General features: G+C 46.9%; 1 protein-coding gene across 4 annotated transcripts in view; it reads left to right on the top strand.

The window, feature by feature from the left end:
* Positions 1-23,789, top strand: part of LOC138511252 (protein unc-13 homolog B-like) — a 2,171,549-nt gene that overhangs the window by 2,010,971 nt on the left and 136,789 nt on the right. The window lies entirely within an intron of this gene.

The following is a 23,789-nucleotide window of genomic DNA, read 5'->3' as shown; positions in this document are numbered from 1 at the left end:
CTAAGACTGTTTTAGAATCTGTATAAAGCAGACCAGGGAAAGCAAAACCCAATGTTACACTCTAAGAAAGACACACCGTATTTCAAGGCAGGTAAACCCCATTGGTAAGTGTAAGTGCATGTAAGTATTCACTTTCAGAGTTAGTTAAAGCATTCAGAGACTATACAGAAAGCTCCCTCTATGTTTTCCAGCATTAGGCCTGAGCAAGTCGTATGGGCAAACTCCCAACTACACAAACCACCCACTCATCTTCACAGGATGCGCACTAGACTTAAGGTAAGTATTACCCAAGCCCACACAGTACCTTAGGAGAAAAGAAGAGCTTCTGGGTGGATGTCTTCAGGATGCAGCAGCACATGTCACGCTCCCTGGATTCTTGGTCTGGAGACGAACGAACTGGACGCTGGATGGGAACTTGCAGAAGCAGTCATTAGAGGAGGCCTCCAGCAAAGGTCACTTCATGGATTCTTGTGGCTCTGTGAATTTGCCACCTTTTTACAGCAGCCAGATGAAGAACAAATATCACTGGTTGGATTCTCTTCAGTCTCTCAGTCCTGCACTCTGGTGAGGGTACTTGAGGGTCTTGAATCATGTCTCTGGATAACCAGCAGGAGTCCACTGAAGTTTTGGATAAATACGGACTTTGGAAGACCATGCAATGCACTCAGGCTTGAGGTCCCATGGTATTGGCGGTTTGCAGCCCAGCAAGGTCGCAACACGTTATGGGATGGCTTAAAGTGCAGGTATTCTGGAGAGTAGTGGATCTCCCCAGCCTCTGGTTAGGAGTCATGGGGTTCGAGGAACCCCCAGGTCAATTGAAAGGAACGATTACATCAGGCTCTGTTTACACAGCAGGCCCTACGGTCGCTGGACATCGCTACAGATGCCCTTTCTTCATCTTCCTCTTCAGATTCAGCTCCAGGGGTCGACTTGTCACCAGCCTACAGGTCTGGAGTATTTATCAGGAACTAAAGCATAACTTCTACAGAAAGGGGCGGTCTGGCTGTCCATTCAGGACAGACAGCCCCCCATTGAAATTGGGTTCCTTTCAGGCAAGGTTAAAGACAAAGTGCTGCAGAGTTTTGACTCCTCCCTCGTTTCCTGCGTTCTCAGACACTCAGGAGCCTGGGCGGGGAATACAAAGGCAAGTGTGAGTTCAAGTATTAGCAGCAGTTTAGTGGCGGAGGATGTGTGTCTTTTTCCTCACCTGGATACTGCTTCAACTGCTGAATACTTCCTTTTCTTAAATAAACTATAAAACCCTGCCAATCGCGCTCACAAATGCGTGCTCACAGCAAGTGTGAGCTAAAGTGTTAGCAGCGGTTCAGCGGACAATTGGCAGCGGCTGGTAAGGCAGTAAGACTGTTTTGTTGGAAAACGTGTTACATACAACTCTGCGACGTTTGGAAATGTCCTACTTTTGCTTTTACATTGCTTTCCATACTCTCCATACTGCTGTGACTGTCATTAGCTCATGCTTCTAGCCATTACACTGCCTTAGTTCTTACAAGGACTGTGGTCACAAGTTTCATAAAAGAAGCAAATTGAATATCTGCTTTTTTCTACTTGTGAGCAGATCGCTGGGGATACATTTGGGGTGAATGTGGGTGTTCCTTTGAGCCCCCGAGTGAAGTAAGCTATTTTAGCTTCACAACATAGCCGCAATATATTGTATACATATTTTTTTAAAACCTACCTTGGTCACGTATAACGTGCATGCACGACTTACCGAGTGTCGTACAACAGTCTGGAGGAGAGGAAAAGAGAACAACCACCTCATCTGGTTTTGAGGGATTTGTAATGCTCAGCTATAACGAAACCAACCGTATCAAGGTGCAGATGTAACAACGTTCTTGTCCTGTACACCAAGACGAGCATGACAAACAGATGTCCGCATCACCCGCTGCCGACCAGGTGAAAGTAGAGGATCCAGGTATGGCAGACGCTGGATGTTAGATGCTAGATAGTCAAGGAAAGTGTGCCATTAGCCTTGCAAAAAGTCCATCCGGCACCTGCAGCATTACCCGCTCTGAATAAAGTACACACTCATGCCAGAGTGCATCTTCATATACAGAAGGAGTTGGTATAATTAATACAACCGGCAGGAGCAGAAAATAACTTGCCCTGTTCTGTGAGATGCGAGTTGTCCACGTCGTGTAGCCGATGAGTTCTTCCTCCTGATGGAACCCTCTGGTTCCAGGAATAGGCAACCAGAGCGATCAATCAGAGGAAAGAAAGGATGCCAGATGAGACCCAGATGACCCAGATGATGACACGTGCCGCAGGAGTTGTTACCGGCGAAGCCAGGGTGGTACGAGTGGCAGAGGACAGGCGTTGGATCTGCAAGTGAGGGGTTAACACAACACAGAATGTATAACCAACCGCCCTTCTGACAAGACCCGAAAACAACAGATAAAGAATGCAGTTCGTGTTTGTCAAATTCCAATAACAACCCCCTTCCCATGCAAGACTATGGTTTACCGTGTTTTGTCTTAATCACTGCCGGGGAGAGTCAGGTGGAAGAAAGCAGGGAAACAAATCCAAATCCAAAATCCAGAATCCAGAATCCAGGGAAAACCCAACCACCTATCTCGCCGGCACGAGGACGCCTAATACACACTTGGCAGTCTTGAGTTTGTGTACGTAGCAGAGAAGTCCAAGTTCCAAAGTTTCAACAATCCAAAAGTTCGAAAAGTTCCACAAAACAAATTCCCCAGACGCAATCCAGGTGAGTGTGGATCCAGAAGACAGACGAAGAGCAACCAAAAAAATGGGCGAAGGCAAAGAGGTCCGTGAGCAGTCCGAGGTCGAAGCACGATACAGGCAGCAAACAAGAACAAGACACTCCAGAATCAAGGCCAGGTAACGGTCCGGGTCGGGGAAACGAGGCTATCAGGAACACAGGAGGTAATGGGGAGGAGGAAGGGTACTGCAACAGGGGTTCAAGGGAACAGAATACTAAGCACAAGGTACAAGGCGCCACCAATTCTCAATCATAAGCACCGATATGAAGTGAAGGCGGTGCCTAAAAAGGAAAGGTCACATGACAGCGCTACGTGGATTCCGGTGTCGGCCGTAGGAAACACTGAGAGGACGCCAGCATTGCCATGCCAACTTCCAGGCACCTGGTTGCAGCGTCCTTAAAGGGCTACGCAGCCGTTTCTTAACACTGCTTGCACGCCCGTACATGACATGTTCTGTGAATATGAGCAAGTCCCAAAAGAAAATGAAGGACTTCTTTCTAAAGTTGGGAACACGCTCAACTAGTAGAAAGGATCTTTTCATGGAAGATGCTATGGAGCTAGGCTTGGGTGTTTCAGACACTCCACCCTGGTATACCCCACCCTTCCTGGGCTCAGTGCTATTGACAGCGAAATTGACTCCTCTGGGGGTCCCAAAAAGACTGTATGGTTGCACATGCCTCAATCTTAACAGAAAATGTGGCAATTAGCTCAATAATTGCTCCCAAGGCCATATTACGTCAAGTGCTGCATGAGACCCTAAAATAAATGGACAAGGTTAAACAAACCTCCCCATCAATCTTAGCTTTACATTGTGTCTTAAGTTCTTTTATGAGTCTCTATGTAAACATAAAGTACACCTTATTTGTGAATGTTTTGCAGTCTAGTGAGACAAAAATAGTTCTGTGCATATTACAAGACCTCCTAGAAATACAAGGATCCACTGCCAATACTTTTTGGAATAAAGTCTACATTTTTGGAAGATCTCAATCAAAAAGTATTGTCTAGAATACTGACTTTGGAAACACATAATCTTATCACGGGGTGACTCAAACTACTTGGGGGGGAATGAAGATCTAGCAGATATGGGCATGGAATTAGTTAATACAGCTCGTGATGCCAGGTCATCAATTGAGGCACAGCCGCAATCCTCACCTGTGAAGAGAACTCAACCAACAGAAATGGCTTTGGAATTAGTAGCGTCAAAAATAGTATTGGTTGAAGAATCGAATGGCTGCTCGTCGAGTGGAGTCTTCATTGGCCCGGAAACGGAGCAGGCCTCACTGCCACGTGGTAATGAACTGGAAAATGGGAACAAAAAGCGAAGTAAGGAAAAAAAAAGCAGGCAAATAATTGTAAAAGCTCAAGAAAATATCTGCGATTTCTAGACCTTTCAACAAATTGAATAACCTCTGATGACCATGCTTATTACCATCGGAGCGTAGCTTCTAAGAGAAGAATGAATAAGGGGTCTCACAATATAGTCTGTCCTTCAAAGAACGACACTGGAATACCAACACTTAATGAGGGAGTCTTTGAAAAGTTCCCAGTCAGTGTAAACGCAGATGGTCCCAAACTCAGATCTCCTGGCTGAAACTATTGGTTCATAGTTGTTCAAGAGCTCTAACGTTGGTCTTAATCTCAGACAGAACAACATAGAGAAGCAAACAGATTATGGATTAGTAATATCTGACAAAAATCCTTTCGCGTTTCAAATGCTTGAATCCAAGTGGAAATGTCAAGCTCTATCGATCGGAATGTGTTAAATAATAATACTGTTTTGCAAGCTTATAAAGTCGCTGCTGAGCGATGGCCCCCAATATTTTGTAATGGGAGAAATAAACATAAGGTCCCTGTTGCACTAAGTAATTTCATCAATAGCTCAAAGAAACCCGGTAAAAACGCAGTTGGTGGCTGAAGGCTCAGTCTGTACATCCACCCAATTACAGATTTTTTCAGCCCATAAATAAACAAAGTAGTTTTCAACAATCTGCTCAAATGAGGGATGCAGAAAAGGGAAACAAAAACTCACCAAACAAACATCCGGATGAAGACGAATTTTCTAATTCTTTCTTTATGCGCCCACAAGTGTGGCTGGGACACTTGGCACAAGAGAAAAAACAATTCATCTTCAACAGAGAAACAATTCTGAAGATTGTTAAAAGTATTCAAGAGTTATACTTGCTATCTAGATGATATCCACTTTCTGTATGGAAATCAAAGTGGAAATGAGTCTACATTGCCGCCTATGGATAAACACCCTATTAGCAGCTCAAACAAATCTTATAGATATGGGATTTAAAGTTTCAACAAAGAAACCTATGGATAGAAGACTTGATGTAGGAGAAAAGCAGTACAATATGCATAAGAGTAGGATTGATGGAGATTTAGGGCGGGAGATGGTAAGGCAGGCTCCATCTGATAACACGGGTTCTTTGAACATTAAAAGTATTGTTTGGTCTCTGTTGCTGGGAATCTTGCCAAAGCTATTTCAGAAGTTGGAAGCAAATGATGCTTCGCTTTAGTAAAGGAGGACATCTATCCATCTGTTTTTTTAATATCGAGCCACTATCCCAAATGCCGCAATCTGAACTAAGAATTGATGGCTTCGCAATATCGGAGTACTTGGCTATTGGTAATACAGTGGGTAGCTCTTCAGGAGGCCTACTAATAGCATCCAGGAATGCCAAAATAACAAAAGTGACTAAATTAACGTGTGATCACTCTGGCATTCTTCCATCTAAATTATATTTCTATTCAGAAGGTATGTTGAGATGCCCATGGGTCCTGAATTTGTACTATAACCCAGCGTGTTCCAGTTTGTCAGAGTTTATCGAGTCGATCATGGAGGTTCTCGGGGGAAAGCTATCAGCATGCGCATAGCAGGAGACTTGAATTCTTACTACTTTCCCACAGCTAATTCTGAAAACAACAATGGCTTGCCTGTGGAAAATGGTAAGAAATGGTTGCACTTTCTTAATGAGTGGGACGTGCTCTTTTGTAATGGAAGTGTGGAGGGCAATTTAATTTCCATGCCCTTGTGGGGAAATGGTAGACCCAAGTCCATCATTGACTACATTATAGTGTCCAGAGACATGTTTGATAGATGTGTCAAAATGGAGATAAAGCCCACCATGCAAAGTGACTATAATGTGCTGACTCTTAGATTAGCCTGTGAGAGTGATGGGTCAAGGAGGTGCCATCAGACAGAATTAGTAGTAAATAAGGCGTCCAATAGATTGGCGAGGTTCAGTGGAAATGGCTGTATGTTAAATTAAAAGCTGAAAGGAAATTTAGTGTCATTATCACCGGGCCAATTGTTTTTGGCTTGCTATCCGGAACATTTTACAACTTTTGTATGGGATCTTGATAGTCATGGGTATGAAAAAGTCACTGACAAAACATAAATAAAGTTTTGATCAGGAAACCTGGTTTCTGAACAAATCTGAGAATATAAAAAAAAATGTCATGTATAGGTCTGAGATGATGATGATGAATAAAGATTGGTGTTAGCCTTTAGGAACTGGAATAGATCCAATAGACTAATTAAAATTATAAAGGCAAGGAGAATTCTTACTGAATACCCTAATATCAAAAATACCGGAAACATTTGGTCCTTCGTAAACAAGGGGAAAGCCTCCCAATTACAGTGTCAGGGTAACTGTGTGTCGGAAGAAGTGTAGTCTGTCCATTTCGAAGTCTTTTCTGCAAACCAGAGAAGGATGTGGTCAATGAATTTCCCAATGTTCCTTGGTTGCTCAGTCCTTCACTCGAGGCTGTGGGAAGCTTAATAAAAAAAGTCATCTACATCGAGAGCAGCTGTACCAAATGGTCTGCAAATCTGATACTCAAATCTGAGCTGGCCTTGTGGTCAATGGTCCTTTTTCTTCTCTTCAAAAATATTATCTCTGAAAACAGATGTCCAGAGAGTTGGAAGACGGCTGTTGTTATACCAATCTACAAGAAGGACGATCGGACAGTAGTTGGTGAGATCAGTCCGATCTCCCTTCTTAATGTGGAAAGAAAGATCTTTGCTGGGGCCGTTCTAATGGAACTGGAAGATGGGGCAGAAACTAACAGTATTCTAGATAAATGCCAAATAGGCTATCGGAAAGGCATGTCGACCACTCTAAATGGCCCTATTATAGACATGCTGCAGGCAATTCTCCTTTATATATGGCCATGGTTGACCATTGCAATGCCTTTAACACTAAAAACAGATGTTGCCTATGGGGAAAATTAAGACTGTCTACTTGCATCAAAATATGACCATTCAGGTCAGGCTATATACCCAGCGACATCGTTCAAGCCTGATAAATACGGATAGGGGAGTGAGGAAGGGTTGCATACTTGCACCTTGTCTGTTTAATTTGTATCTGGCAGTCCTAAATGAGTCTGTGTGAGCACCCGCTAGCTAGTCCAAGGACTGGCACTCAAAAGATCATCTGGATAGCATACACTGATGACATCCTCCTTTTAGACTTTACGCCTCCTGGTATACAACAGTTATTGATGGCCTCCTGGTATACAACAGTTATTGATGGCAATAAGTGGATATGCAGAAAGAAATGGGAATCAGTTTAAAAATTCAAAAAAATAAACCAATGAAGAGATTTGTTGGAAAATCAGCTGTAAAACAATTACGTACAGCCGAAAATGTTGAATGAATCCCCCATATGGTGTCATCATAGTGAACAAGGGGAGCGAGGGCTGCAGGGGTGTCCCCCGCACCCCTGTTCACTGTAATGCCATCAGAGTTGGGGGGAGGGGTTAAGTAAGTGGTTGGTGAGGTAATCAGAAATGTTCGGGGGAGTGAAAACCAAAAGCAATTTTCGTTGAAAAGACTTTTCATTTTTTCTCCCTCAAACATTTCTAATAAGGTTAATTTATGGTAATTCAAAGAAATTAGCTCTTTAGTAATTCTAGCAAGACTGAGATCATACGGTTTAGTAACCCGACCAAAAAAAGGCTAGCGTAGATGATCCCTGAATTCGCAGGTCATTCCAATAACAGGGGAAAGTACCCGAATATGAAGCTGGTGAAGGGTAGGTTAAAGGCCAAGGTGGACCCAATCTCATGTCATATGAAGAGAATTAATGGATCATATTATAATATATAAGTTCTGCATTTTGCCATTGATAAAGTTCTATTAAGGCACATCCATACCTACCTTACTATATAGCACCGATATAGAGTCTCCTGCTTGGAACCCAAATTGGGAACGGCTGAAGGGTAGACTTTGGAAGAGAGTGTTATGCCTCCCTCAGTCTCTTCCAAAGTCTACCCTCCCTCAATACACTCCGATATAAGCTAGATCTGAACTCATTAAGGGCTAGTGTGGACTGGAGACTGTTACAATTGTACCATTCGAGGGGATTGGGTCCTCCGAAGTATTCCATATCTATGACAGTAATCACCACAGCTGTGCTGCTTCGGAAAATCTTTCGGTGTCTGCGTCCTGTGTCGATGACGTGGATACGCTGTCCTCGAGGGCCTCTGTCGAGCCGACGTCACCGGATGTTATAAGTAGGACGCATGACACCCAAAGCCTCAGTTCCGTTTTTTCCGCGAATGTGTTCGCTTCAGAGATCTCGGTGAGCCTCGGTTCTACTGAATCCTGTTCTTTCGGTTCTTCGAACCTGTTCGTTTGTGTACTTGCAATAATGTCTTCGGCTTCTTCCACCCCGCGGTCGTGTGTCACGTGTGTGGGTCCAAGATGTCATTGACGGACACGCATGACGCTTGCCTCTGATCCCTCGGGGAGGACCACAATATGGATGACTGTGTCGACTGCCAGTCGCTTACATCGAAGGCCTTGTGGGAGCGTAAGAAGAAGCTGTCGGTGGGTAAGGTGGCCAAGCCCCGGAAATCGCGATCCACTGGACTTTTGACGGACGATTCGAGGGGCGACTCTCTGCATCGTCGTCGTGAGTCCGGGGGGTCCCTGTCAAGGAGTCAGTCTCGCCATTCCTCTTCCTCTTCGAGGCACTCACGGAAGCGCCGTCACAGGTCGCCTTCCCCGTCCTCATCCAAGGACTCCGCCTGTCGGGTTGCTTGTCCCAACAAGCATTCCACTCCTGAGGAATGGGATTCCTTCCGAAAGGATATAACGGCGACCGTGACCGTACGCCTACGGGCTCGAGCGGTCGTTGCGACCACCGGGCGTCTTCGAGGTCCCGGTCGGACAAGGATGGTCGCTCTAGACATGCCCATTCAAGGTCCCGGTCCTCCACGCCCTCGAGACCGTGTGAGCCTGTGAAGTCTTCGAGGAAGACATTGACGCCTGCGGTGCCGAAGTCTTCAAGGGACTCTCTCGAGGCTCTGCCTCCGAGGAAGTTGACGCCGCCATCGGCACCCAGGCTGTCGAAGGACACGCTCGGGGATCCACCCTCGAGGCCTGTGTCGATGCCGGCGAAGTTGTCAACGCTTCGCTCGACGTCAACGCGATTCCGTCAACGTCCTCGACGCCTTTCGAGGCTGCTTTTTCAGAGGTACCCCGTGGCACGGTGGAACCCCACAGAGAGGCTCTGTCCAAGGCTAAGAATGTCTTTGTCGCTTTTTCTGTGCCCTCTTTCCGACCTCTGGATTTTATTTCTGAGGGGTATGAGGGATCTGTGGAAGGTTTGGTGCCTGAGGAGGTGCCGGACAGGATTTTGTCTGGTCACAGCCAGATTGAAGACCTGCGTCAGTCACTGCACAACGCCAGTAGGCTGGACACCTCTCCGGAGGTGGAGTTCTGTCGGCCTGAGGCTGGCACCCATGCTGAGTCCTCGTACCAGCGACTTATGTTGAGGGTGACGGATTACTTGGGGTGGTCTGCGCCACCTGTGGATTTTCTGCGGGATGACCTGATGGACATCCTCGACCAAGGTCCTCCAACTGACCCGGTACTGCCTTTCCATATGTCTTTGCAAAGAAGAGTGGCTGCAGCTTGGACTGCTCCGGAGAGTCTCCCGGCAGTGAGCAAGGCTTTGCCGCAAAAATACCAGCCTATAGTGACCCCTGCTACTTGACCACGCACCCCAATCCAGTGAGTTTGGTTGTGCAGGCAGCCACGGCCTCAGCAAAGCAGACGTCGTACCCTACCATCCCTCCTGATAGGGACGTCAAGCTTTTTGATGGCTGGGCGAAGAAAGGGTTTTCTTCAGGGAGTATAGCTTTACAGGCAGCCAACTTTGTGTGTGCCTTGTCGCGTTTCATGCACACTCTGTGGAGCTGTATTCCGTTGGCGGCTGAACATATTCCCGAAGGGGAGGAAAGGGATGGTTTTCTTGCTATTGTACAGGATGGCAAGGATGCTATGTGTGAGTTTGTTCAGTCGGGTCTGGACATGGCGGATTGTGTCAGCCGGTCCATGGCGGCGGGCACCATAATAAGCAGGTTTGCGTGGTTGCGGAAGTCGGGGTTTGCTCCTGATGTGCAGGCCCGGCTCCTCAACATACCCTTTGATGGTGAACATCTTTTTGGCAGCAAGGCTGTCGAGAGCCTTGAGAGGTTGCAGACCTCCAAAGCTGCAGCAAAGTCGTTGAGCGCTGCAGTTCGCCAACCTCTGCCTTTTCGTCCTAGGGGACAGCAATGGAGGGGAGGTTCCTTTCGATATTACTCGTCCTTTAGTAAATCAAGAGGAGAGCTGCAAGTCAAAGGGGCCACCGTAGGAGTGCCAGAGGTGGAAAACGGGGTACTCGAGGAGCCAAGGCCGCTCGGGCAGTTTCCTCTTTGCCCTCAGGCACTGCCGCATCCGCTTCAGCTCAGTCATGAGGCCATGTCCCATGGTTCGCCGGTTGGGGGAAGGCTGGCGCAGCATCTTGTAGAGCGGCGTGCCACTACTTCAGATGTGTGGGTTCTGGAGATCATAGCCCATGGCTACTGTCTTCCTTTCCGGCCGAGGCCTCACGACAATCCACATGGGAATCTCTTTGAAGAGTCCGGATCCGCTCCTTGCGCAGGAAATTCAATCCCTGCTGGAGAAAGGCGCCATAGAACTGGTGCCTGCAGCGGCGAGGAACAAGGGATGGTATTCCCCTTATTTATTGATTTTGAAGAAAGACCGGTTTGAACACGCTCCTAAGGAAGGACAAGTTCAAGATGGTTTCTCTTTCTCAAGTCCTCCAGGCCCTTCAACTGTGAAAAGAGAAACAAAATATCGAGGCTGAGTACCCCAAAAGGAAATGCACCAAACACAGGTTTCAAAGGAACATACAAAGTACTTATTCTCTGTTGAATACAATTACAAAACAGTGCAAAGTCAGATAGCTATCGGCCCTCAGTACAACACAACGAACTCCAGCGTGGTTCATTGTGTTCAGTGAGAGACTGTACATTAGAATGCATTCGCTTTTTATACATTTTGTGAGCGCTATAGCCAACCCTTCTTCGGGTTAATATTCTACTTTATACATAACCAATTCTAGGGTTCTTTGCCGAGTCTCAAATAACCGCATCTAACTGGTTTGTTCTTTATTACATGGAACAATAAGCGTATGCATTAACTGTGTATTCTAAGTTTCGTATTGCAGGTCTTCTTAAACATTAATACAATATAGTAAAACAGATGTTCTTTGTCCAATGTGTAAATACATTATCATAATACATACTCGTGGATTGGTTTACTTGCGTGAGTAATCCTTTTACACATAGGTCAACGTAGGACGAGGTCTCAGTTCATGACCTCAACAAGTAGCCTGCAGGCAGATTACTCATTAGCGATGTACAGAGGTCAAGACGGCCATGTTGTATTTTGCAATGACATCGTCCACCATTTTAGCTCACAGGGTGACTTTTACACACAAATCCTAAAATGGCGGTTTGACCTAAAATGGCGGCCTACATGGATTAAAGGTCAGGACCTTGCAACACAGATCTCGCAAGTGACTTTCGAGCAGCTTGGCGTAGGCCAATATTAATATATTTATTACAATAGGAGGCATGATATATTTTTTATTCCGACACAACTTCAGGACTGGTTGGTGTCCCTCGACCTCAAGGATGCTTATTTTCATGTGCCAATCCATCCAAAGCACAAAAAGTACCTGAGGTTCGCGGTTGGCGATTCCCACTTTCAGTTTCGGGTCCTGCCGTTCAGATTGACCTCCGCCCCAAGGGTCTTCACCAAGCTCATGGTGGTGGTGGCAACGTATCTCAGGAAAGGGGGGATTCACGTCTACCCCTCCCTGGACGATTGGTTGATCAGGGCACGTACTTCCGAGCAAGTCCTGCATAATCTGTCCGTCACCTGCCACTTCCTTCACAAGCTGGGCTTCTCCCTCAACTTAAAGAAGTCCCACTTGATGTCAACCCAGCGGCTCCAGTACATTGGAGCAGTGCTCGACACATCCCTGGGGCAGTTTTTTCCTCCCCAGGGGAGGGCTCATCACATTCAGCAGATGTGCACAAGTTTCAACACGCCCAGGGCCTCCCGGCGTTCGAGTTCTTGTGGTTGCTCGGCCTCATGGCATCCTGCATTCTTCTGGTGCCGGAGGCCAGGTTGCGGATGAGATCTCTGCAGTGGCCCCTCAAGATGCATTGTTCGCAGACTTCCAGCAGGATGTCGGACCCCGTTCAGGTGCTGCCCTCGGTCGCCATGGACCTTGTGTGGTGGGCTGTCGAAGGCAGTCTGATGAAGGGGGCACTGTTTTGGCTACCCTGGCCGGAGGTGACGATCGTGACGGACGCATCCCTCATGGGATGGGGAGCTCATGCCAACGAGTTGACAGTCAGCGGTCGTTGGTGTCTGTCGGAGTCCAGACTCCATATCAATCTGTTGGAGCTGGGGGCCGTCAGGCTTGCCCTGAAGGCTTTTCTGCTGACTGTGGGAGGAAAGAATGTCCTGATTCTGACGGACAACACAGTGGCCATGCACTACCTCAACAAAAAGGGGGGGCAGGGTCACTTCCTCTGTGCAGGGAGGCGATGCAGATCTGGGCCATCCAGCAGGAAGTTTCAGTCTCGGCAGTTCATCTGGCCGGAGACAAAAATGAGATAGCAGATGCTCTGAGCAGGCAGAGCGCAATCTCTCACGAGTGGGAGCTGGCTCAGGAGATTCTCCTGGAGATCTTTGCCCTTTGGGGGACCCCTCAGGTGGATCTCTTCGCCTCCAGTGTCAACCGGAAGTGCGAAAGGTTCTGCTCACGCGAATTTCCTCCAAAAGGAGCCTTAGGAGACGCGTTTGCGGTGGAGTGGTCCTTCCCACTGCTGTACGCGTTTACTCCGGTCCCCGTCAGCCCGCAAGTGCTGCAGAGGTTATGGAGGTTCGATTCCCAGATGATCCTCATTGCTCCGGCTTGGGCTCGGAGGACGTGGTACCCGGACCTTCTCGAGTTGTCCATCTGCCCTGCACGTCGTCTTCCCTACCGAGACGACCTGCTCTCACGGGAGGGGGGGGCAGGTTCTCCATCCAGAGGTCAGATCCCTCAACCTTCACGCTTGGCTTCTTAAAGGTTGAGGTATAAGGATTGGGACCTCCCTGAAGACGTGATGAAGGTGTTCTTTTCGGCCAGACGGCCGGCAACAAAGTCCCTGTACCGTTGCCGTTGGAGAAAGTTCTGGGACTGGTGCAGGGTTAATAATGTGGATCCTTTTTCATGTGACATTCCTGTAGTTCTGTCTTTTTTGCTTTCGTTGGCACACAGGGGCCTGCAAGTGGGTACTGTTAAAGGTTACCTGGTGGCGTTGTCTATATTTAAGCGCTCGTCTGAGGAGTGTTCTTATTTCAAAATTCTGTTAATTTCTCAGTTTCTCAAAGGACTTACTAATGTGTTTCCTCCGTCACCTTTCAAGGTGCCTGGTTGGGATTTGAACCTTGTTCTGAAATTCCTTATGGGTGCTCCATTTGAGCCTTTACATTCTTGTCCTTTGAGGCTGTTAACCCTTAAAACTGTGTTTTTAGTTGCGGTCACTTCCGCTCGCAGAGTGAGTGAGTTGCAGGCACTTTCAGTTAAGCTACCCTTCACTGTTTTTCATAAGGACAGGGTCGTCCTTAGAGTTCGTCCTTCCATTCTTCCGAAGGTGGTGTCGGAATTTCATTTAAGTCAGAAGGTTGTTCTTCTGGCATTTTATCCTCCTCCACATCCTGGTAAGGAAGAGGAGAGGCTCCATAGGTTGGATCGTAGGAGGGCTTTAAGCTTCTACATGTCTCGGGTCAGGGTGGACTATCAGCTCTTCATTGGTTGCGCTGGAAGGCGTTTGGGACAAGCTGTTACTAAGCAGACTTTGTCTAGATGGATTATCTTTGCAATTTCTGAATGTTACCGCTTGGCGGGTAAGGACCCTCCGGTAGGCTTACGGGCCCATTGTACTAGGGTTATGGCTGCCTCTATTGCCCTGCAGCGGGGTGTTCCTATTCATAACATCTATGAAGCAGCCACTTGGGCTTCGGTCCATACTTTTGTACGACACTACTCCCTAGATTCTATCAGTGGGCAAGATCTGGCCTTTGGCAAGGCGGTCCTTTTACTCTGCAATTTGATTGGGCATTCTAAATTTCTATATTCTAAATTCTTTTTCCCTCCTCCATACGTTGGTACTGCTTATGGAGTCTGTCATAGATATTGAATACGTCAGAAGACCCAATCCCCTCAAAGAACAATGACTCTCTTACCTGGTAACGTTCTTTCGATGGGATGGTCCGACGACGTATTCCATATCGCTCCCTCCCTACCTGCCACACTGCAGAATTGCTTATGCGATTGCAGCTTACATTTCCGCAAGGCTTTCTGTGGTCATACTGGCAGAAGATTGGTGCCACACGTTCTGGAAAAAAACTACAACTGAGGCTACGGGCGTTGTGCGCCCTACTTACAACATCCGGTGACGTCGGCTCGACGGGGGCCCTCGAGGTCAGCGTATCAACCTCATCGACACAGACGCAAAAAGATTTTCCAAAGCAGCACAGTTGTGGTGATTATTGTAATAGATTTGGAATCCGTCGTCGGACAATGCCATCTAAAAAACGTTACCACGTAAGAGAGTAACGTGTTCTTCTGTTCAATGTATACGGACTAACTCCCTGTTTGTAGGGGTGCTTCAAGCAGAGATTTGGCAGATCTGTCCCTTCTTGAAGAAACTGACAAACAGGGTGGGAGATATTTTAAGTATGGCATTTTAGCCACGGAAGGGCTTGGTCAATGATCACAATAGTGTTGAGAAGGCTACAATGGAGACGGATTGGTGTCCGCTCACTAAAGCTCCACGGCAGTCGCTCTTTTGTGGATAAACTGAAAGGGGCTGTGCCAGCCGACTTGAGGACATTTCCAGATTATAGAGGAAGAAATGAGCTCTCAAGATTCTGTCTGAATCGATTATGAACAGGGGACAATTCTGACAAGTAGAGCAAAGGAGAAAGCTGTAAATGAGATCTGCGCTCTATGCCACGCCAAACTAAGCAATCTGTACGCCATATTCTAATTGAGTGCATGAGGGCACAAGAACTGTTTTTCATCGTTTTGCTCACAATGAGGACTGGCTCCAGACAGAAGAATTTTGGCTAAGACTGTCATCAGGCCACAAAACATTTTTATCCATTGAACTTATAAAAGTATTAAAAACTCTTAATCGGATCAATGATGTAGTTGTGCACGGAGGCTGGAAACCCGAGGACAGGTTGGAACAAGTGAAATATATTCTTTTATGATTGTTATGTAAGGAACTTGTGTTATGAGAAGGATCTGAAAAGTCATATTTATGACCGAAACACATTAATAATAAAAAATAAAATAAGAAAATAATAATACAAAGGATTCATGCCGAAGACCAAACTTCCACTGAGGTCGTTCCAACCTTGAATGGTAGGGAAGACCTCAGAAACAACAAGCACATATGAAATGGTGAAAAAAGGAGGCCAGCATTCTAGCAGAATGTTGGACCTTCTGTGGATTACCCAGCTGATTTCATAGACTGCGAGTTATAAGACTAAAATGTCACTAAAGTAATCCCACTTCCACCAGCCATTCAATAAACTTGCAATTGTAACAGAAATGTTACCAGGTAAATTGGAAAGGGGATACATTGTATCCCCCTGCACTCCACATAAGGTGGGGTGTGCTGGCTCACTATATAAAATGTAAAGGGGATGGAAATTGGGAACAGTAATTTACCCAAGCATATTAAAGAGAAATTAACAGGGAAGCCCCAAGGGGCAACCCTGCCTAAGCCGAAAAGTTATAGGAAACTTTAACTCCAACCAAACACTATGCGAGACATGCAAATGTCCCCCATAAAAAGAGTAAAAGACTAGGTGAGAGGGGACAAAGATTCCTACTCACCTCGGGACAAGGAGAACGAATCCCCAAGTCCAAGCAAAATGGTCTGTGGTTGACACAGGTCAGGAAGATGTGGCACAGTGATGGTCTTCTGCACCATTTTCGGTGTCTATGAAAGGCAAGCTGTGGGGTTGTACTTGGAGGTGTTTGAGATCTGTGGAATCCCCTTTCAACAGTGCCCATTGGAATTTTGTGGTGTTCATTGTGGTAGGAATTTGAATGCAACTAGGGGAAAATTAAAAGCTGAGTAACACAAATGTCCTGAAATTTGAAAATGTACCTAGCTTGAGTCGTGATCAGTTACCTACCATCAATATATATGCATCACACTTTCAGCCATGCATCTTGATGCACAGATGACTTTTTGCTTCCCAATTTTAAAAAATCGACTATCAACACACAGGCCAGTCATGTTCACCTTTCCCTGTGAGTCCTTTGTTGAGATTACGGTACTAGTTTCCACTTGGATGCTGTCGAACATGTGCTGCTTTTGCAGAGTGGCCTGGAGTGGCCTGGTGGTCCTATCCCCCTGGTGGCGGAGCTCAGTTTACACAATGAAACTTGCAACCTGCGACTAGCAGTTTTGGGAATGTTCTTCTTTGCCTCCTTTAGATGATGACAGCACACAGATGCATTTTCCAACACATTTTCATGAAGCCTTTGCCTGCAATATATGCCAGTGTTTTGCCACCGTAAGAAATCCTGTCCCTGCTGTCTGCACCACTGTATGCCAACCGTTGCCATGTAAGAACACTCATGTCTGCTTTGCCTATAATTCATGCATGCCGCTGTAATACAACTGAAAAAGTGTGGCAGGTCTATATTGGGGCCAACGGTTCACTTCTTGTACCTTATTTTTGCTAAAACACAACCCAACCTGTATGCACATTAATTTCACATTCACACTGCTAACACACACACACACACACACACACACACACACAGCGCCCCATGCACATATACACACAGGCAAAAACAAATTCTCAATTGTCCTGCAACTCGTTGCCGCATGCTCACTGATCCATGTAGGCTGCCTCTGAAGGAACCATCTGAATGCTTTTTGGCCAGGGCTGCTGTCAATCTGCAACCCAATTGATTTTGAGCTGTTGTGCCGAGGTAAAGAGACACAGAAGGTTCAGACATTTGATACGCTGCAGGCCTCTGTAGAAATTAATGCAACCTGCATGGGACTTGCCCCTGCTTTGCAGCACCCTCATCTACAGGCCCAGTATTGCACAGGCCACTGCACTTCACACTAGGTGAAAGAAGAAAGTTTGCCATTTAAATCAAATCTTTAAGCTTGTCATCACCTTTCATGAAAGACAAGGCTGCCAGTATTGCCACCATAAGAATTCATAAGAATACATACATTTTACCTGTGCCTAATGCCACAATTCCCACTGTAAGAGCACATTGACTTGCTGCCTTTGCCAGTATGTCTGTATTGCCACTTTAAGAACACAAAATGTCTGTTCAATATTGGCACTGTTAGAATTCCTAGTTGGTAACATATCGTATGGCCTATGGTGTTTTATCCTTGATGTTGCATTGTATTTTGTTTTATTTTGTTTCATTTTCACTGTGTAAAAAAGAGTAAACTATGTAAATAAAGAGGTTAAAAAAGATACTTCCTTTCATGCTCACTGTACCAATATATAACAATATCGTCACTAAAATAACACAGAAGTGAGCTGTGCCTAATAAAGACAATATTAAGACTCTAAGTCCAAAGTGTTGCATAAGCCCCAACTGTAGACAGTTGCCTTGGTATTGATAGTTATGTGTACTCGTTTCCCGATCTATGGAAAAGGCCGCGTCCCATTAAACATTCGTCCAAGCTGTTAGATATTCATCGATACGCTGCATCCGAACTCCCTACATACTATGCCCGATATAATGTCACTATACTATTCTTTTTCTGCCAATAAATGACATTCACCTGTCAATGAGGCATACAAGGCTGGGAATGAAAGGGTGGCTGGCCTTGCATGGACCATGGGCTTGCATAGATTTGGGGTACTGGGTGCAGAGTGGAAACCATGTTTCGAATGGATTGTGTCCTCCAACGTATTCCACATCTTTTACATGTAATGTCCACAGCTGTGTAGTTCTGAAACTTTTTTGGCAGAGGGCGTCCTGCGTCAATGGCATCGGGTCGATGTCCCTCGAAGGTCTCCGTCGAGGGCGACGTCACCGGATGTTATAAATAGGACGCACGGCAACCGCAGCCTTAGTTCTGTTTCTTCCGCAAACGTGTTTGCTTCGGAGACACAGCGCGCCACGCGATATTCCTTGTGAAGATGTCTTCTTCTAGCCCTCCAACTCTGCGGTCTGGCTTCAAGACTTGCCGGGACTGCAAGTATGTAATGTCGATCACTGACCCGCATCGCATTTGTTTGTGGTGCTTGGGCGAGAGTCATGACACCGACGACTGTTCCAAATGCCAGTCGCTGACGGCAGCATAAAAGGAAGCTTCAGGTAGGTATGGGTTCCAAACCCAGTAAGTCCCATAAATCCAAAGGGTTGTCCACCGACGACTCGAGAGGTGATTCTCCGCGTCGGGAGGAGTCTCGGGGATCTCGGTAATGGAGTGATTCCCACCATTCGTCTTCACTGTTGCGGCATTCTAGGAAGCGCTGTCACCTCAGAAGGATGGAGCCGCAAAGAAAGTGGTTTGCCCAATGAAGTCCTCGACTCCAGAGGAGTGGGCTGCCTTTAAGGAGCAGATGTTGGCGATTTTTCAATCGCAGGGCACGCTTCCATATGCACCTTCTAATGAAGCCGGCAAGGAACGGTCTCGTACCGTGGCTCGCACACCTTCGGGCTTGGGTACGCGACATGACTCGCATCAGGAGCCTTCTAGGTCCCGTTCGGACAACGCACAGGATAGTCGCAAGAGACATTCTTCCAGGTCTTGGTCCTCATACCCAGCGAGACTGCAGAAACCTGCTAAGGGCTCGAGGTCAGAGTCGATTCCGTCAGCGCCATGTCCGTCGGATTCGGACATCGAGGCTTTGCCTTCTTATCAACCCTCGAGCTATCGGCGCCATTGTCAACGCCAAAGCCTATGGCGCTCTCGACGCCAAAGCCGTCGACGCTCTCGGTGTTGAATCCTAGGGGCCTTAACGCCTTCTGAGATTTGTGCCTGAAATGTACCATTGGAGATCCCTGATTCTGTGGATCCTCCAAGGAAGGCTACTGCTAAGTCTGTGAGGCCACTGGTGGAATCCAGGCCCTCTTCTGTCCCGAAGCAAGGTTTTTTTCCTCCCTCTGGATGACATTTATGAAGAGGAGGAAAGGTCTGACTTTGAGGTAGACAGTCAATTGGAGGAGTTGAGGCAAACCCTTACTGATGCCAGTGGGTTGGACACTTCTCCGAAAGTGAAATTTGGCAGGCGTGAGCCTGGGGCTCATGCTGAGTCATCCTATAGGCGGCTCATGGCTAGGGTCATAGAGTATCTGGGCTGGTCCAGTCCTCCTAAAGCTTTTTTGCAAGATGATCCAACTGACATTTTAGATCAAAATCCGTCCTCTGACCCGGTGTTACCTTTTCATCTTACCGTACAGAAAAGGGTGGCGACTGCTTGGCAGTCGCCGGAATATCTTCCGGCTGTTAAGAAATCGTTGACAAAGAAGTACTGCCCTTCTGTTAGCGACCCCAGCTACTTATCCACTCACACCACTCGCGAGAGTATGGTGGTTCAGGGGGCTATGCCCACCTTGAAGCAGGCGGCATACCCTACCATCCCTCCGTTTGGGCTCACAAGGTTTTTTCTGCAGGGAGTATGGCATTGAAATCAGCCAACTCCACTTGTGCCTTAGCAAGGTTTTCACACACTTTGTGGAACTGTTTCTCTGACGGCTGAGCATATTCCCGAAGGGGCAGAAAGGGATGGGTTCCTTGCTCTCATGCAGGACGGCAAGGTTGCCATGTGTGAATCCCTTCAGTCGCGTTTTTGGACATGGCAGACAGTGTTAGCCGGTCCATGGCTGCGAGCACCGTTATACGCAGGTCTGCGTGTTAGCGGAAGTCGGATTTTGCTCTGGATGTGCCAGCCAGTCTTTTGAACATGTCCTTTGATGGTGCCCATTTGTTTGGCAGCAAGGCTGACGAGAGCCTTGAGAGTTTGCAGACCTCGAAAGCTGCGGCGAAATCTTTGAGCACGGCAGTGCGTCAACCTCCGCATTTTCATCCTAGGGGACAGCAGTGGAGGGGAGGTTCTTTTTGTTACTACTCCTCCTATGGTAGAACGAGAGGAGCCGCCAGTCAAAGGGGTCAACGTAAAAGTACCCATGGTGGTCGGGGAAATGGAGCTGCCAAAGCCGCTCAGGCAGCTGCCTCTTTGCCTTCAGGCGCTGCCGCAGCCGCTCCTAAACCGTCATGAGGCCATGTCCCATGGTTCGCCGGTTGGGGGCAGACTGTCTCAGCATCTCGGAGAATGTCAAGCTATCACTTCGGATGCGTGGGTTCTGGATACAATAGCCCACGGCTACTGCCTTCCCTTCCTACAGCGGCCTCACGACAATCCACCGGGGAACCTCTTTGAAGCTTTCAGATGCGCTCCTTGTGCAGGAAATATTGACCCTGCTAGAGAAAGGCGCTATAGAACTGGTGCCTTTAGCGGAGAGGAACAAGGGTTGGTATTCCCCATATTTTTTTATTCCAAAGAAAGACAGAGGATTGAGACCCATCCTGGATTTGCGTTGGTTGAACAGACTTCTCAGAAAGGACAAGTTCAAGATGGTTACTCTTTCTCAAGTCCTCCAGGCCCTTCATCTTCAGGATTGGTTGGTGTCTCTGGACCTACAGGACGCTTGCTTTCATGTGCCGATTCATCCCAAACACAGAAAGTACTTGAGGTTTGCAGCTGACGACGCGCACTTTCAGTTTTGCGTCCTGCCATTCGGATTGACCTCCGCCCGAGTGTCTTCGCCAAACTGTACTATTTATAATTGCCGGTACTTTTGCTTTAAATCTCTCGGGCTCCCCGGAGTTGGGGGAGCCCAGGAGGCTTAAAACGAAAGGCGCTGGAATTATTAATAAAAGGTTGTATTATTCATAATTGCCGGTATGAAAGGCGCATCGATTATAAATGCAATGTTGTATTCATAATTGCCGGTATGAAAGGCACAGCGATTATAAATACAATGCTGTTTTGTAATTGCTTGTACTTTTGCTTTAAGTCTCCCGTGCTTCCCCGTGCCAGGGGAGCACGCTAAAGCAGGAAGATTTTTTTAAAAAAGCACTCACCAGCAGCCCAGGGCAGGAAGGAGCCTGACCTCATTCTCTGCTCTCCAGTTGTAATAAGTAAAAGCGCCCACTAGGGGGCTTTTCCTTCATTAGTGCCACGAGACCAGAGATTAACATAAGCACAGGAGGCTCATTCATTTGACAAAATGGATGCCTCCTAGTGCTTGCAATTTACGACTTTGAGCCTCATTTCCTCATAATTTTACAATGGAACTTTGTTGAAAAATATTTGTTATATGTTTTATTATGAAACATCTTTTGAGACAATACAATTTTGAGTGAACTATCCCTTTAACTTAGTCCATATGAACTTGATGCAACCCTTTATTTTCTTATCCCTGCTCTGATGTTACATAATTTCACATTTTAAATGAATACAGACGGCTTGGTGAAATAAAGTCTTACTTAAACAAGTTTGGGCTAGTGACTCTTAGTGATTTGTGCCCCCTGACTTGTACCCTGTAAATTGATTTCTAGATATGCCACTGGAACAGCGCCAGTCTTCTGCGGACTCTTCTCTGAAAACTGGCTGCAGGCCAAATGCTCTCATGGCAGTGGGCGTTGAAGTCTCCTGAAATGCTTTTACAAGTTTTAGAAAAGCACACCTGATCATCGCCCAGTAAACTGCAGTGCACAACGTCACTTGTTTCAAAATCGAGTTTTCTGAGCAGTGGGTGTAAAAATCGGCAAATCTCAAACACACGTCTGGTTTCTAGAACTTGTCTGGAGTTGCCCTGCCACCTCCTGGCCACTTTAGGTTGCTACAACACGATACACCAAGATCAAAATGGATTCATTCAAGGACTTTCTAAAAACGCAAGAAAGGTGACAGGTGAACTGTGTGCTCCAGCCTACACACTTGTAGTGACATTTCACATTGGGCTGGTGGCTTTACGGTTTTCTCAAGGCACCTGCCTTTTTCTGCACCCACCCATGGCGGGTAACCTAACCAGCTGTACCGATTTCAGAGTAAAGCAAGGGTTTGAACCTTGGGGTTACATGCCAGCATTAGAGCCCAAAGTACACGTAAACCGCATGTACTTCAAAAGTATGCCCCACCCTGGCGGGGAGGATCACAGAGCATTTCAAAAGGTACAGCTTGTTTTTGCCAAGTCTCTCTGCTACAAATGTGTGTTTGACCTGCACAAGAGAAGAATGTGTTGACTTATGTGGCACTTTATGGCGGATCCTCCTACTTCTAAGCGCTGTAGTAATTATTACCCGCATGTAGTACTCAAGTTTTGGCACTGGGAGCCTGAATAGCTACGAAGGCCCAACCAGGATATTGAGCGCAACACATTACACCCTCCTATTCCCAGGTCGAGTGTGTTGCTTTAAGCTATCCGCCCAGCTATGTCCTCAATGGGGCTATTGACTGCCCCGCTTTCCATGGCCATTTGTGTTTCTTTATAAGCTCGCAGAGCACGTCACACAAGAGGAATATAGCTTTACAGATCAGGAGGTGGGCAACAGTTAAAGAGGGCAACAAGGGGTAGGTGGCAGAAGAGAGACTCATGAACGTGCTTAATAGCGTTAGGTCTCTGGACGTTTTCACAAGTGGAGACCAGAAGGGACATGACAAATGAGCATGGGCGAGTGTTCCATAGCATCGAGGCCGCCACTGAGAACCTCCTGTCAGCTCTTCCAGAGCATCTGCGGGAGGCTCTGGAGCAGGGCCGGCCTTGGTGCGGCAGCAGCACCCCGGGCAGCAAACAAAACCTGGTTCCCCCGCACCCGTCTGGGAGTCATTGGAGGAATATTTTTGAATAAATGTAGCCATGTTTCCAGAACCTTAAACAATCATCGATTCACTACTACCCATTCCCTTCCAGACGGAGTTCAAAATCACAAGGACATCTCACTGGAACAAGGGCCCCACATACATCATACATTTGACAAATTATCAGTTTATTTGTATCAGGGTTTTGTATGGCATACAAAAGAGTATATGGAAACAAGTATGGCATATTGGAAATATTTAATGGGATCATTGTATCTGTAAATACGTATCGAATGTAAATACGCTTAATCTTGCTACATGTCAAGCTAATGCTAATGTACATCATGGTTGCCTATGGCAACACCTGTAAATTGTATTACCTGCTTTCCAGCGCCCAGATACCCTCGGGTTAGGCGCGCTCTACAAATGCTAAATAAATATATAAATAAGCCTAACTAGGAAACAGCAGGGCACTGAGCAGTCATGGAGAGCAACATGTGAAGTAAGGCGGGTGGCTTGTCATTTGTTGCTTGGGACGTTCCGGCCACGGGACAAGATGTGATGTGGGTACACAAGGAGCCACCCGGCTACTGATTGAAGACTTGTTTTCCGGTCCTGCTTGCCACTGGGATTATGTGCCTGTAGGCAAGGGTGTAACGAGCGTAGTTCTGTTTCATACCTTGCATGTCAGTTTCCTTTTGCGCCAAGCGATGTCCTGGCTCCGGAAGGAGTGAAAACCACCTTCGCAGCAGCATTTTGCCACTAAGTAGACAGGTGTGCGCGCGGTGGCTGCCTACAGGCAATGCAGGAGTTCTTCACTG

The sequence above is a fragment of the Ambystoma mexicanum genome, chromosome 6p (genome assembly GCF_040938575.1).
Source record: "Ambystoma mexicanum isolate Mex_15411 chromosome 6p, UKY_AmexF1_1, whole genome shotgun sequence".
NCBI lineage: Eukaryota > Metazoa > Chordata > Amphibia > Caudata > Ambystomatidae > Ambystoma > Ambystoma mexicanum.
Note: the sequence above shows the minus strand (reverse complement) of the source record. Positions and strands in the feature narration are given on the sequence as shown.